Raw genomic sequence first — 15,115 nt, forward strand, 5'->3', positions numbered from 1 at the left:
GAGTAACTAGTCCCTCACTCTCTATGCTAAGCTTTTCCTAATAAAACCTTAAAAACTACCCAATTATATAGTCCTGTCTCTCCTATAGTATGTCACTAGAGCAGCTAGATTACTGGCTTGTGTCTGCTCTGCAACTGTTTTTTGGTAGACACAGCCAAGACACAAGCTCTCAGGTCGCACATGAAACACAGAATGGTGTTCTACTGCATTATCAGCAGCAGGACATGCCAGAAATCTGCCCATGATTGGCTGATTAGTCTGATTGTCAGCCTCTGAGTCAATGAGGACAAGTCCCCGTTCTCCTCCCAGGGTCATGCGATCCTTCATCTTTTTCCTTCCTGTCGTTCACCCCATTAATTTCCACGGTAAATTGGCCCTGGGCGCAGTTTTAACTCAATTCGTCCAAAATTCTGCAAAACGCAGAAACTTCAGATTTATTTGGCAGACAAATTAATGTGAAATTTCTAACAAATCTGATTAGCATCAATTCACTCATCTCTAGTGCAGAAATAAATATGTGTCTAGGTTTTCCACGTACAATTCTTATTCTCCTCATCTACGGTGCTTCAATGTCTAGGTATTCACAAATAAAATGGAAGATTAGAAATAGATGCATCAACAATATACAATATATTCCCTCCTCATAAGTCCTTCTCCTTGCCCCAGAATAAAATGGGGAAACCAGATGAATCTCCAGAGGATAAAGAAGAAAAACCTACAGTGACCTCATTTGATTGTTCATCAAATCGACCAGCTTTTAATTAAACCTCCTGCTTGTGTCTTTCAAGGTTCTGTCAGGGCTGATGGCGTGGAGCGGAGACGTGATGGGAGCAGAGAGGGGTGGAGGAGGAGGGAGAAGAGTTGATGTAGAAGGCAGAAGGAACTGTCTGTAGGTTTAATGGATGCAAAGTGTTTCTTCGCGCTTGTCTCTCTGTGCCTCATTTGCTAAAGGTATTTCAATGTCTAGGCAGCAATTCAAGTGTTTTTAAATGGCTGACATTCACGGGTGGTAACGTGTTAGTTTCCACAGGCCTACGTCTGAATACACATGTCAGCTGCCGATCGCCACACTCCGAATGCTCCCAGCCTGGTTTAGTCCTTATTCACAACCTCTCAGTTACAGCTGAGTACATTGGGATTTGATCTGTTGCGGCTTGGATCTCGCAGCTCACATCAGCGTAGCACATGCAGGGTGTAAAGAGCTGGGGCGAGTCATGTTAAGAAATGCCCTCAGTGCTGAGATTGTAAGCTCTTGTGGTGCATTTCCAGGAGATACAGCTGTAAGGATGACACTATGTAATTGGATTTTCTTGGCAGAACCTACATTTAATATTGTAAGATTTGGTCTTGTGGTTGTAAATGGGATTAACTACAGAGAGAGTAGAACATGACAACAGATATAGCCGCACAGGCTGGCATTTTACTAGGTGCTTTAAATCCAATTTGATTCTTGTGCTACTGTTATTTTCAGTATGGCCTACTGCATGAGTATTGCTAGTTCTCCCTGCTGGCACACTCAGTACTTAAGAACCAGCCAAACAGAAAGAGAGAAGAATTATAGGAATTTTCAAATACGTGAAAGGCTATCCAACATAGTACATATGAAAGGCCAGTTAAGAACCCCAAAACAGAAGAGTATTACCGTATTAACAAAAATATAGTATTGCTTTATGCAACAGCTCCATGCTAGGAGACCAGCATAAAGTAACTGTATACACCACAATGCTCACATGATTGCCCTTCCAAAAGATGATAATTTATAGTTAGATCATTCTAGCAAAAGCAAGGTTACCCTTAAAAAATCCTTTTCTCAGTTCAGCTTTTGACCAAATGCACAGCAGTTTTATTTGAACAGTGCAGTTATAAAGCGATATATAGTTACAAACCCTCATGGGGGGATAACAGTAACTGGGCTGTACTTCTAAAATGAAGTACAACCACATTATTAAATCCAGAATTGTCTTGTAAGAAAGGAAATATGAGTAAAATGCTGTTCCAGCCTTGTTAGGAGAACTTTGAGGCTTACACTTATAGGCACATTGATGCTGCAGGCAGTATTGCTGGCACTTACAGGATCGTGGGGACAGTAGCTGAAACTTATAGTATGTGGCTCTGGATGACAACTATTGGAAATATTTTACTGGCACTTAGGGGGCACTGCCTATGGCATGATAGGGGCACTGGCTGGCTGTTTGTGTGTTTCAAGTGTCTTTGGATGGAACTTTGAGTTGCTCTGGGGGCATTGAGAGGGTACGAGTAAAATCACAACGCAGCTCTGAGTTTTGGGTTTTATTCCCCTACCCACTATAGCAGTGTAGTGAAATAAAGGGGTATTCCCATCTGGGACATTTATGTCATATCTATAGGATATACAGTGTATATATATATATATATATATATATATATATTTTTTTTTTTGTGGTCATGGCTACGGCTAAGAGATATTCGAAGAACCCGAGGGAGAGAAACAATGGGAACAACCTAACCCAGCTATGCGTGTCTTAGCTAACCTGACTAAATGGCTTGTTGTGTGCCCTTAGCCATGATCGTGGGTAGGCCTATAAGTGGGCATACCCTGTGGAAATGAGAAGATAAGGAAGGGAGGGTGGGGCACCTGAGAACACACGCCTGTGAGTGAGGCTATGGCTCGTATATGAAGAGCCTCCGCCCCTCCCACAAATGCAGGCTGACTAATCAGCCTTACCAACAAATAGGAAATAGATGTTCGACTCACCTTTGGGAGCCCCACCTATCTCCAGAAAGGGTGTCTCCAACCCTGCCCCGCCTGATGAGGGAGCAACTGCCCACCATATCTGAAAGGAGAGTTTGGCATACAAGCATGCTCAGCCCATAGAACTGAATGGAGAGAACTACTCCTGGACGACAGGCCTAATGACAGGTTTGGGAGACAATGCTGGTTCTTGACTTCCCTGGTGGTTGAGTGTTGCTAATAGTCCATCTGTCTAGTCAAATGTCAGTGCCCATTCACCTCAGCATCAAGTAGCTGATGGACAGTCAGCTATAATCATGTGTGATTAGTGTTAATAGCAGTAACCCACCAGAGGAAGACAGGCCAAAGTATCATAATTACACACCAACTAGTGAGACAATCGTAGTGTTAAGTACCTAGAGTTTTGCAAATTACAGGGGACGATAAGAATATTATGATTTTTTTCATGCCTCTTTCTTATAGAATATATATTGGCTAATTTAGTCTATGCTTATTCTTACTTTGGGTTGCTTTTTTAAAATTGATTGACTCCGAATATGTGACAGATGCCTTCCATTTTAATCCATTTGATCACTGCCATTTTCACAGAGTAGACTGGTGCAGCAGGCTGCTATCTGCAAAACAACAGAGTGGAGTCTAACTGATAGCATTAGATTAATAGTGACAGAAATGCAAACGTTTCCCTAAGTATAATGTAAAAACAACAGAACTGAATAATGTAGTCAAAAAAAGACAACATCCATCTAATCCTTCCTCATTTAACAGGCGGTTGTTCAGGGTTGCTTCACACTCTGCAGATATTGCTGCAGAAATTTCTGAATGGGGCTGAGTTACCCGCAGGCACATGAACCTCCGAAAGCCCATTCAAATAGAGAAATTTGTTTTCACTCACAGGGATTTCTGCAACAAAATTTGCTACACGTGAAGGCACCCATACCGAATATTTGCAGCACAGTTCCCTTACTTTGCGGTTTTTGGCTACGACATATCTGCACCTTGGCCATCTGTCTTTAGCCTTACCCTTAAACGGCATCTGTCAGCAGATTTGTACCTATGAAACCGGCTGACCTGTTACATGTGCACTTGGCAGCTGAAGGCATCTGTGTTGGTCCCATGTTCATATGTGCCCGCACTGCTGAGAAAAACTATGTTTTAATATGTGCAAATGAGCCTCTAGGAGCAACAGGCGTGTTGCCTTTACACCTAGAGGCTCTGCTCTCTCTGCAACTGCTGCTCTGCATTTTGATTGACAGGTCCTTGCAAGACTTCACGTTTACACTGACTGGCCCTGTCAATCAAAGTGCAGAGGGTGCAGCATTTGCAAAGAGAGTAACGGCAACGCCCCCATTGCTCTTGGAGGCTCATTTGCATACATTAAAATATAATTTTTCTCAGCAGTGCGGGCACATATGGACATGGGACCAGCACAGATGCCTTCAGCTGCCAAGTGCACATGTAACAGGTCAGCCACTTTCACAGTTGAAAGATACCCTTTAATACTTCTCCAAGATTTCTACACAGGTGCAGATGATTTGGACTCTGTCACAGAGCATATCAAGGTAGAATGTATACTGATCACATATGACATTCATGTCACAATATGCTTGCTTCATGAATATATACACAGATATGGCCCAACAGAAAAGAATATTTGATACCGAAAAGTGCAGTTAAAAAAATATGTTATAACCAATATCATGTCCTGAGGAAGTCTATTCCACAGATTCACCGTTCTTACAGTAAAGAAGCTTTGACGCTTCTGGAGACTGAACTTTTTCTTCTGCAGTCGGAGGCAGTGCCCCTTTGTCTTTTGAGCGCATTTTACATGGAACAGCTTTTCACAGTATTTTTTGTATGGCCCATTTATATATTTGTATAGGTTAATCATGTCCCCCCTTAGACGTCTCTTCTCAAGACTAAATAAATTCAATTCTTTTAATCTTCCTTCATAACTAAGACCCTCCATGCCCCTTATCAGCTTAGTCGCTCTCCTCTGTACTTTTTCCAGCTGCAGTGCCTCCTTTCTATGGACTGGTGCCCAGAACTGAACGGCATATTCCAGATGAGGAAGCACCAACGCTTTGTAAAGTGGTAATATTACATCTCTGCCCCGCGAGTCCATGCCTCGTTTAATGCATAGCAATATCCTGGTGGCCTTAGAAGCAGCTGAATGATATTGTATGCTGTTATTTAATCTACCATCCACAAGGACACCCAGATCCTTCTCTATAAGTGACTCTCCCAGTGCTACATCAGCTAGGACATATGAAGCACACAGATTATTACCAAGATGCATAACTTTACATTTATCCACATTGAACCTGATTTGCCAAGTTGATGCCCAATCACTCAGAGTGTTCAAGTCAGCTTGTAGTTTGTGGACATCTTCCATAGACTGCACAGTACTGCACAGCTTAGTGTCATCTACCTTTCCCTTTGGTTTAAGGCATTCTGAGATGAATGGTGTGAGATACCCAGCTTTTATAAAAACGGATAGAGTAACACAAAAAGTTTTTTTTTTTTTTTTTTTTCAAAGCTGCTCTTTCCATTTCATTCATCTAGAGATATCTCGAGCCAAGAGGAAAAGTAACTATTAGTTACAAGTTCAGCTTCAGGTATGGACCTGGTACTTGACATTGTGCAACATCAACATGCAGATTATTCCAGGTCCGTTATAAAGGGGTTATCCAAGTTCATAATTTATTTTAATTTTTTTAACTCTCCACTTGAAGGGACCTGTTGAGGGAGCATACTTACCTGTTCCAGCTCTGGGTGTCCACCACTGTCTTTACTGCGTCTTGGTCCCTGCATGTAAACTTCTGGCGTGAACGGGAACAAGAGTGCCACTGCAGCTAATGACTGGATGCAACGTTGACATGTCCCCAAGTGGCATGTCACTGCTGGTACACATGCCATTTGGGATCACATCACTGCTGAGAACAATCATGCTGGCTGTTTAGATGTGGGGACCAGAGAACAGTGAACAGTTGTGGACCCAAGGAGTCGAAGCACTGCCGAGCAGGTAAGAATGCTTCCTTCAAGAACCCTTTTAAGGGTTTTGCAATGAGAGGGGGGGGGATTCTGAAAAAAGGTCTAGGTTTTTGGAATTATAGCAAGCCCTGTAGTTGCGTTGGATACCAATGGGATTTCAGACAGAAGATACCTACCATACTCACATTTTTTAAATATCTTCAATTCATGTACTTTTTACAGCAACCTTGCATAATATAACTCCCAGAAAGATGAGCCCTAACATGCCATTGCCTGCTTTAGCATATTCTACATACAGTAGGTGGAAAAAATAATCCAGATCAACTTTAATCTATTCAAAAGAAAAAAAAAAGAGAGAAAGCCAGCGTAAGACGAAAGCTCAGAGACCCTCACTGAACAAGGTTCAAACTAAACTGAAACAAATCTTACTTAAAGGAAAATGTGTTATAATTGAAATCACACTAGTTTCTTTTTTCTAGTGTTTTAAAGAATTTTTATCTATTATAAGGTATAACACATCTCTTGTAATAGTCTTTTGGATTTTCATGTATAATGTATGTGTACACCAGGTCAAAGGCTTCCGAATGTTAACCTACTGAGTTATAAATTTAGCATGACCTGAGAAGGTGGCAACTCTTCTCAGTGTAAGCCTATTCATCCATACATCAGATGAAAGATGCCCATAATGCAGTAAGATTGTGGTGGTACAGGGCCTTCCAAGGTTTGACTCTGACCAGGCATAAATAATATCGGAATTAAATGAAATGATTTTTTTTTTAAATATACATTTAAGTAAACTGATTACTTTAACCCACTTACACCATAGGCACCTTTCATTCCTATCACCTACAATAAAGGGGGTTTTCTGGTTTCAGTAAATAAAGTTTTTTTTTCCGTATCATAAAAAATGATACAATTTTCCAAAATACTTTCTATATCAATTGTCCATGGTTTTCAAGATCTCTGCTTGCACTCATTCAATAGAAACCTTCCATTTTTTACTTTCAGGGTACGGTATATAAACCTCTCCTGGTCATGTGATGGACAGACAGGTGCAGGACTAATTACAGTTAGGTATAATGAGCTCAGCACCTGTGTGTCTTTATCACATGACCAGGACAGATTTCTATACAATGGGAGTAAAAAAATGAGGATTCCAATTGAATGAGGTTTTGGAAGGATCATGAAAAATTGATACATAAAGTTCAGGGTAAAAATGTATAACTTTTCATTATACAATGAATGAGTGTTATTTGATAAAATCAGGAAACCCCTTTAATCGATACATCATTTTATAAAATGTTTCTAAACTGGATATTTTTATGCTTATTGTCCTAAGGATAAACACTTTTGTTACTATACTAATGGAATAAAGCCAAAAAATCTCCAGATATTTCCCATGTGGGATATTCTCTTCCTATTCCTGGCCCCAGATGACTGTAGTGGGTTTGCAGAACATTTGTGCGTGATTGATGCTGACATGAGAGGTTTTGAGGGTATAGCGTGTGTGTAGCGCTCAGTTATTTAATGGCTAATTGCCTTCTAATATAATCCTTGAATTTTGAATAGTCAGTGGTCTTCAAAGATGGACCTATGTTAGACTGAGACTTCAGAGCTCTGAAAGACTGCCAGGTGAATGCTTCCTCCTGGAAGGATTTAAACTGGAAAAATGCAAAAGATACGGTAACTGGTTTTCCAATACATTTAAATATATATTATTTCTGTGCATTTTTATGATAGTATGAAATATTTTTTACATAATATTTTTAGGTTCAAATGAAATTATATATGCTGTATGATATAATTAACATTTTGGTAGAATTTGCCACATTGCATGATATTCATGAAATCTGGGTCTTTGCTTGTACTATCCATAAGAGGACATAGTCACATAATCATATGGTAAAGGAGTTTTCTTAGTGTCTCATACTGATGACCTACCCTCAGGATGTGATTGGTGAGCATCCAACGCATGGCAGCCCGCGATCAGCTGTTTGAAGAGGCTGCAGCACTCTGGTTAGCCCCATGGCCTCTTCCTAGGCCAGTGATGTCATGTTCATTGGTCACACAGCCTATGTGCAGCTTAGTCCCATTTAAGTGAATAGGGCTGAGCTGCAACACCAAGCACAGCCGCTGTACAATGGGCGGCACTGTGTTTGGTATGCTGCAGCGCACACCTCTTCAAACAGCTGACTGGTGCTGGGAGACAGACTCCGACTGATCACATACTGATGATCTATCCTGAGAATAGGTCATCAGTATAAAATTGTCACAGCCAGACAGCTGAGAAGCGCTCACAGGAGCTTCTCAGATCCTCCTCCTTGAATTTCTTTGTTTTGGTTTAGTTTCTCATCTCGTTAGTCTATCTCAGCTGTCATGCAGTTGGACTTATTGCTACCCTTTAAGTTCCTCCCCATAATGCAGTAGTGTGCGGCTGATACAACTTCCTGGAATGTGTGTGCATGCTGTTCCCAGTTCCCAGTTCCCAGTCCTCAGTCGTCAGTCGTCTGCAAGATAAGTGCTGTTTATGTATTTATGATTTTGTCTTTTCTGGATCCAGGTGACCCTGACTCCCTCCGTGTCAGTGTAGGGAGCCGGTGGTCGTGTCCCTTCACTATTGTAGGGTCTTCAGGTAATAGATAGCCGAGGAACGTGGATATGCGGCCATCCACCTTTGGGGTGTTCGCATAGGCTGAGCAGTGAGGGAGAGCGGCAGGTCTATTGCAGGGGTCTCCCTTTGTTCCTTAGTTGTGGATCCAGAGAGACATTGTTTATATGGTATTGTCTTGTTTCCTGTACACCATCCGTGACAAAAATACTCAGAAAACCCATTTAATTTCCCCTGTTTATTCGTCCTGTATACATACTGTGCCATATACACATTTTACTCAACATTTTAAGTTTATATCGAATAAAGGTATTCATTCAGATCCATCCCAACCTTCTCCTAAAATCCTTCTTTCGGCCAATTAACTCATAGTACAAGTTTTTTCCTAATCAGTTAAAAGACAAACAACTAAACATAGGAAGTAATGTATACATGACCAATAACAATTAAGACGTACTTTGAGCTGAGCTTGCCTTTATGTAATGAGTGACACATAGGCGTGCGGGTGTTCACACACACAAAGCAAGATTCTGTGCAATGACACTCCACCTGCCTCTTGTTGCAAGGAGCCAAATCTCTAAGCTGAAGAGATGCAGGTGCTTGGGAACATCCTAAGGAGAGAGCCGTCAGCTCAATACGCTTGCTCATTTGGAACCAATTATGCGTTGCAGTTGTATTACTTTTTAATGAGATTTATTGCACCGTATGGAGATTACTGGCCCACGTGTAAATCATTTAATGGAACAGCAGCATGTGTGTGATTCTCCTGGGAGACACCATCTCTTTGCAGAAACAGAATACTGATAAAAAGGCATGCACCTCTGAGAAATAACAATACCTGCTCTGGGGTCCACCAGACCTATCAATCACAGTCAATAGCTCCACACTTTCCCCAGTCTCACAGGTCTGCTGCCTTGGGATAAAACTGGATTTGGCCTTGTCTGTCAAACTGCACATCCAAGACCTTACCAACTCCTGCTGCCTCCAACTCAAAAACATTTCTCAGATCTGCACTTTCCTCAACCCTGAATCAATAAAAATGCTAGTGAATGTCCTCATCATCTCCCACTTAGACTACTGCAACATTCTTCATAGCAGCCTCCCATCTAACACTCTTGTGCCCTCCCAATGAATCCTCAATTCTCTTGCTCGGCTTATTTACTTTGCCCCTTATTTCTAGTGTTTAACGAACCCGAACTGTAAAGTTTGGGTTCGTACCGAACTTTACGATTTTTGGTACCCGGACCCGAACTTTGCTGGAAAAGTTCGGGTTTGAGTTCAGGCATTTAATTAAGCTTGTTGAAAGGCTGCAGGGCAGCATATCAACAAGCTTTTAAGCTGTGCGCCCTTAGAAGCCATCACAGCCATGCCTACTAATAGCATGGCTGTGATTGGCCGGTGCATCATGTGACCCAGCCTATATATAAGATGGATCACGTGTAGCACCGCCCATCAGCTCTCAGTAGTGAAGGGACAGAAAGCAGGCAGCTGAAGTGAGGGACAGTGTTAGTGCGATTATTTGTGGGTGCAATACACCATCTTTGCACCCCTGACAAAGAAAGCTAATCATAAATCTGGCTGTTAATTCTGTGGGTTACCTACAGCGATTTTTTTTGTGGGTGCAATGCAACATTGTACTTTGTACCCCTGACACACAAACATAATAGTTAATCCATCTGTTAGGTGCACGTCATATACCCACCATTTATTGCGTTAAGTACACCTGCACTGCATACGTGACAGGGAAATTGATATAGTTAATCTGTAACGGATCTCCTGGCACCCCGACTGGGTACCTCCGTTGATGGATGCTCCTAGTGCTTCCCAGGGGCTCCAAGCACTCCGCTCGACACCATAACCACCACAGGAACAAGGAAAAGGAACAGCTCTTACAAGAGTTAGGAGTTATAGCCAGGGGAGTATACATATACCAAAAAGAAAAGCAAAGGCAGCACACTGGTATCCATGTCAAGCAGTGGGTAGTTTATTAACCCATGTGATAGCAACGTTTCAGCTCACTCCATGGAGCCTTTGTCAAGCCATAATACATAGTGCAAAATCAGGTGCTTATATAGCATACATACTTAACATAGTGATTACATGATTAAGTGTCAATATCCTTAAAAACTATTTTAAAATCCATGATTCCAAAGTGATTTGAACAAAGTATACATTGTTTTTTATCAAAAATATCCAAACAGTCATATATAAAGTGCAATGTGCTAATAATATACAGTCCTGATCAAAAGTTTAAGACCACTTGAAAAATGGCAAAAAATCATATTTAGCATGGCTGGATCTTAACAAGGTTCCAAGTAGAGCTTCAACATGCAACAAGAAGAAATGGGAGTGAGACAAAACATTTTTTGAGCATTCAATTTAATGAAAACAACGAATAAACTGAAACAGGCTGTTTTTCAGCTGATCAAAATTTTAGGACCACATGCCTTTAAAAGGCCAAATCTGTGCAAAGATGTGGATTCATTGTCATTTTCTTTCAGGTAGTCACACGTTGTGATGGCAAAGGCAAAAAAACTCTCCCTTTTTGAACGTGGTCGGGTTGTTGAACTACATAAGCAGGGTCTCTCACAGCGAGCCATCGCTGCTGAGGTGGGACGCAGTAAGACAGTCATTTGGAATTTCTTAAATGATCCTGAGGGTTATGGAACAAAAAAGTCAAGTGGAAGACCCAAAAAAATGTCATCAGCACTGAGCCGGAGGACCCAATTGGCTGTCCGTCAAGACACTAGACGATCCTCGACCCAAATTAAGGCCTTTACTGGTGCTGACTGCAGCCCCATAACCATCAGATGGCATCTGAGACTGAAGGGCTTTAAAAACAAAAAACGTCTTCAAAGACCTCGTCTCCTTGAACACCACAGAACTGCTCGTTTGGACTTTGCAAGAGAGCACCAACCATGGGACATTCAAAGATGGAAGAAAGTTTTATTTTTTGATGAGAAAAAATGTAACCTTGATGGTCCTGATGGTTTCCAACGTTACTGGCAGATCCCACCTGAGATGTTTTCTACGCGCCACAGTGGAGGGGGCGCCATAATGGTCTGGGATGCTTTTTTCTTCAGTGGAACAATGGAGCTTCAGGAAGTGCAGGGGCATCAAACGGCCGCTGGGTATGTCCAGATGTTGCAGAGAGCATTCCTCATGACTGAGGGCCCTCGTCTATGTGGTAACGACTGGGTTTTTCAACAGGACAATGATACAGTACACAATGCCCGCAGGACAAGGAACTTCTTCCAGGAGAATAACATCACTCTTTTGGCCCATCCTGCGTGTTCCCCTGATCTAAATCCAATTGAGAACCTTTGGGGATGGATGGCAAGGGAAGTTTACAAAAATGGACAACAGTTCCAGACAGTAGATGGCCTTCGTGCGGCCGTCTTCACCACTTGGAGAAATGTTCCCTCTAGGGCAGCGGAGTGTTACTACCAGGATTTTATATATGCTATATATTTTAGCTCGTTTGTGAGTATAATAAACCACAAGTTGTTTTACCTGTATCTGAAGTGCTTCACTATGGTGTGATTTTTTGGTGCCCTGCAGAGGAATCCAGGAGGTGCGTTTGGAATCCAGAGCTGGGAAGCACTGTTATACTGTATCAACTCGGTGGGCTTACAGCACGGTGGAAAAAATTCCTTGTTCAGGCAGCGCGGTTCTTTACTTTAACGCATTGGAAACTGGTGTGAATTGACCCACAACACTACAAGGACCTGCAGCGCAAGTATTCAATAGTACCCAAAAGAACTATGCGACTGACTTTCTTTTATTAGACATTTTTAATCTGTGCCAGCTACATGCCCAAATGAAACACCTTCCTCAGGTGCACGTAGGTGACAGAACGTTCAGCATTATTTTTTAGGCCCGAATACCGGTGTACGAATGGTGAGGCCAGAACAAGTAGAGGCGGTAGTAGATTGGGTGGCTGACAGTGCCTCAAGTTCCTTCACATTGTCTCCCACCCGATCCCCTGCTGAAAGCACAGAATAGGCACCTGCAGACCATGTGCATCTGTCTTTCACCTCACCCCCTTGCAAATCAGCCAAGCAGTCTGAGCCCCAAGTTATGCAGCAGTCTCTTATGCTTTTTGATGACTCTGCTGGCAGGGTTTCCGAGGGCCGTCCACATAGCCCTGCTCCAGAAGTGGAAGATATTGAGTTCACTGATGTACAACCACTTATGTTTCAGGACGTGGACATGGGGGGACCACCGCAGCACATCTCTAATGATGACGAAACACAGGTGCCAACTTCTGTGGCTTTCTGCAGTGTGCAGACCAGCAAGGTGGGCAGGGGTGAAGAGTGATTGGAAGAAGATGTGGAGGATGATTAGGTCCTAGACTCCACATGGAATCAAGGTCATGCGAGTGACGTGCACAGCCAAAGAGGGAGCAGAGTGCAAAAGCAGAGTGGCCGCCCCCTAGCCAGTACGCCTGCTACTGCCCACCACACCCAGGGAGTGAGCACACCAAAGCCAGCTCCAAGGAGTTCCCTGGCGTGGCAGTTCTTCAGACAATATGCTGACGACAAAATGTGAGTGGTTTGCACGCTGTGCAATCAGAGCCTGAAGCGAGGCATAAATGTTCTAAACCTGAGCACAACCTGCATGACCAGGCAACTAAATGCAAAACACGAGCTGCAGTGGAGTAAACACCTCAAAAACCACAAAAGATCTCAGGCAACTCCTGGTCCCTCTTCGGCTGCAGTCTCGGCCTCTTCCTCCCCCTCTGGAGTGACAGTGGCACCTGCCACCCCACAAACAGAGGATGTGGCAGCAACGCCACCACGTCCGTCACCGTCACCAAGCATCTCCACAATGTCCCATAGAAGCGTTCAGCTGTCCATCTCCCAAACACTGGAGAGAAAGAGGAAGTACCCCCCTACCCACCCGTGATCCCTGGCCTTGAATGCCAGCATTTCAAAATTCCTGGCCTTTGAAATGCTGTCATTCCATCTGGTGGAAAAGGAGACTTTTAAAAAAACTTATGGCGGTGGCTGTGACGTTGTTCCCAGAAGCTACTACTTTTTCAGGCGAGCCATCTCCGCCCCCTAAACAAGTGGCAGACAAAATTAGGTGTGCACTGCGTAATGCCATCTGTGGCATGGTCCACATAACCACGGATACGTGGACCAGTAAGCACGGGCAGGGACGTTATATCTCCCTAACTGCACACTGGGTAAATGCAGTGGAGGCTGGGCCTGAGGCGGAAAGCAGTTTGGCACATGTCCTTCTGCCACAGAGGATTTCAAGACGTTTCTCTTTGCCTCCTGTTGCCTCCTCCTACTCCGCTTTCCTCCTCTACTGCCTCCTCATCTGGTCAGCGTAACACCTTCACCACCAACTTCAGCACAGCCAGGGGGAAACGACAGCAGGTTGTTTTGAAATTCATCTGTTTGGGGGAAAAACCCACACCGCGCAGGAGCTGTGGACGGGCATGGAACAACAGAACGATGAGTGGTTGGTGCCATTGAGCCTTAAGCCCGGCCTGGTGGTGTGCGATAATGGGCGAAATCTCGTAGCAGCTATCTGCCTAGCCGGTTTGATGACCATCCCTTGCCTGGGGCATGTGCTGAATTTGGTGGTGCAGGGGTGCCTTAAAAATTATCCCGATATGTCAGAGCTGCTGCAAAAAATTCCGGTCCATCTATGCGCGCTTTCGGTGTTCTCACCCTGCTGCAGCTCGCCTGTCTGCGCTGCAGCGTAACTTCCGCCTTCCTGCTCACCGCCTCATATGCGACGTGCCCACAAGGTGGAACTCCACCTTGCACATGCTGGAGAGACTGTGCGAGCAGCAGTAGGCGATAGTGGAGTTTCAGCTGCAGCACGTACGGGTGAGTCGCTCTGCGGAACAGCACCACTTCACCACTGAGTGAGCCTCCATGCGGGACATGCATGCCGTATTGCGCTGTTTCGAGAACTTCACCAACATGGCCAGTGCCGATGACGCAGTCCTTATCGTTACTATCGCACGTCTATGTCTCCTTGAAAAAACGCTTCGGGCGATGATGGAAGAGGATGTGGCACAGGAGGAAGAGGAGGAGGAAGAGGGATCATTTCCACGGTTATCAGGCCAGTCATTCACAAGTGGTTCAGAGAGTGGGTTCCTGCACAAACAGAGGCCAGGTACACAATTGTCCAGCCACGGCACAGTTCTGGAGGAGGAACCGTGTTTACAGCAGGGTGGCACTCAAAGCAGCTCATGGGCATCATTGGAGCGTGGCTGGGGGGATACGGAGGACACAGACAATACACCTCCCACAGAGAACAGCTTGTCGTTGCCTCTGGTCAGCCTGGCACATATGAGCAACTACATGCTGCAGTGCCTGCGCAACGACCACCGAGTTGTCCACATTCTAACCAGTGCTGATTACTGGGTGGCCAACCTGCTGTATCCGCGCTACAAGGACAACATGCCGTCCTTAATTCCGTCACTGGAGAGTGATCGGAAGATGTGCGAGTACAAGCGCACGCTGGTAGATATGCTGCTGATGGCATTTCCACCTGACACCGGGGGCTCAGTGGAAGCACAAGGCGAAGGCAGAGGAGGAGGAAGTCGTCAAAGCAGCTGGGGCACCGCCAGAACCTCAGAAGGGAGGGTTAGCATGGCCGAAATGTGGAAAAGCTGTCAGCACACCACAACAATCATCACCACCAGCTAATTTGAAACGTCTTAGCAAGAGGCAGCATTTCAGCAACATGGTGGAACAGTACGTGTGCACACGCCTACACGTACTCACTGATGGGTCTGCCCCATTCAACTTCTGGGTCTC

The 15,115-nt window shown here is 44.1% G+C and overlaps 1 protein-coding gene across 9 annotated transcripts in view; it reads right to left on the bottom strand.

Moving 5' to 3' along the window:
- The window catches only part of ADGRB2 (adhesion G protein-coupled receptor B2), a 491,592-nt gene that overhangs the window by 320,987 nt on the left and 155,490 nt on the right, over positions 1-15,115 (bottom strand). For 2 of the 9 annotated variants that reach the window (XM_040424546.1, XM_040424544.1), the window contains exon 2: positions 3,232-3,345. The exons of the other annotated variants lie outside the window; for them this stretch is intronic. The gene's annotated coding sequence lies outside the window, so the exon portion shown is untranslated. The remainder of the gene's footprint in view (positions 1-3,231; positions 3,346-15,115) is intronic. 9 annotated transcript variants of the gene reach the window in all.

This window comes from Bufo bufo, chromosome 3 (assembly GCF_905171765.1).
Source record: "Bufo bufo chromosome 3, aBufBuf1.1, whole genome shotgun sequence".
In the NCBI taxonomy this organism is placed as follows: Eukaryota; Metazoa; Chordata; class Amphibia; order Anura; family Bufonidae; genus Bufo; species Bufo bufo.